Source organism: Ceratina calcarata, unplaced genomic scaffold (assembly GCF_001652005.2).
Source record: "Ceratina calcarata isolate Rehan_Ccalc_2016 unplaced genomic scaffold, ASM165200v1 scaffold2508, whole genome shotgun sequence".
NCBI lineage: Eukaryota > Metazoa > Arthropoda > Insecta > Hymenoptera > Apidae > Ceratina > Ceratina calcarata.
The window spans coordinates 1-1566 of NW_017147106.1; the positions used below are offsets into that span (position 1 = coordinate 1).

General features: G+C 48.1%; 1 pseudogene; it reads left to right on the forward strand.

Moving 5' to 3' along the window:
* Positions 1–316: 316 nt before the first annotated feature.
* Positions 317–1044, forward strand: LOC108623125 (trypsin-1-like; annotated as a pseudogene).
* Positions 1045–1566: the final 522 nt, after the last annotated feature.

Here is a 1566-nt window from a genome sequence, read left to right on the forward strand (position 1 = left end):
AAATAACATTTGAAACCGTACAAGGAGGCCGCACAAGAAACTCACGGAGGCCGCACGTTCCTCATCTCTGGTATAGATGACACAGTTTGCATCATGGAAATTAAACTTTTTACAGGAACCAATACTTCGTGTGTCCATTACTTGTAACACAGTTTGTCTTTATCAACTTCTTTTCTCGAGGATTTATAACAACGACGTAAATCTCCTTCATCCATAAGAATACTTTTACAAAACGCATTCTCTTCTCTACGAGAATTTGCGCTCGCGTATATTTATTATGTACATTGCAAATAAACGGATATTTACTTTTTCTCAGCCAATCCACTGATGAGACCGATGCCCCTGAATCCGCTGTCACCCATCGGGCAGATAGTGGGTGGTAACGACGTACGGATCGAAGAAGTGCCGTAACAAGTAACTCTCAAAAGCTACGGTTTCTAGTTCTGCGGAGGTAGCATCATTTCGGACGAATGGGTCGTCACTGCTGCTCACTGTATGTCATATCCGGCCTCGAGTATCACGGTGGTCGCCGGAACTGAGACCAAATCCTCGGGCGGTAGCAGTCACCAGGTTGCCGAGGTGATCGTCCACGAGAAGTACGTGACGAACTGGCACGGTGTACCGGAGTACGACGTCGCCGTGATGAGAGTAAAGAACCCGTTTAAGCTAGATGCAACCCGTAAGACCATCAAGTTGTTCAAGCAGGGCGAGGAATCCGTGCCTGGAATCAGCGCCATTATCACGGGATGGGGCGCGACCAGGGAAGGATCCAGTACCACCGAAGTTTTGCAGACGGTCACGGTCCCGTCTCGTGCGACGAAGCGTTACGGTGGATTGCCGGCGGGACAGATTTGCGCGGCGGTAGCCGAGGGAGGTAAGGACGCCTACCAAGGAGACTCCAGCGGCCCAATGACTATCGGCGGCCGTCCCGCCGGACTCGCATCCTGGGGTTACGGTTGCGCCCGCAAGGGATACCCGGGCATGCATACCGAGGTTACTGCCTTCAGCGATTGGATCACGTCCAAGACCGGAGTCAAGGCGTAAATGTTTGGCCAAGGCCAAACGCATGGACACTATGACGACCCTTCGTCGTTCCGACGGTTACACGTCTAATCTCAAATCTTTTATTGTTAATAAATATGTGTATTCCCTTGTAACTGGCTAATGTTAGAAATCAAAAAAGATGTAACATGTATTTGCTCTTTTCAATAAATTCTATCGGAAGCAACCTGTACACAAAGCTTGAACGTTCTCGAGTGGCTGCGTTTCTCGCGAATCCGATTAAAGTCTAAATTAATTCTCCAGAGGGATAAGGACTAATCCAGGGGGAACACGCGGCCCTGAGGCCGTATGCAGCTAGCGATGGGCACCATCGACTAAAAACTATCGATTTAGTCAATAGTAGCCAACGATACTTTTAGTCGGCTAAATCTCTGATACTATCGACTACATCGAACCAACTTCAGATGGCTGAATTATCGGTAGCTCGATGGTCCAAGTTCAGACGACTAATATAGTATATTGCTCGATAATCATCGATATTTCGATAGTCCAAAGTCCAAACGA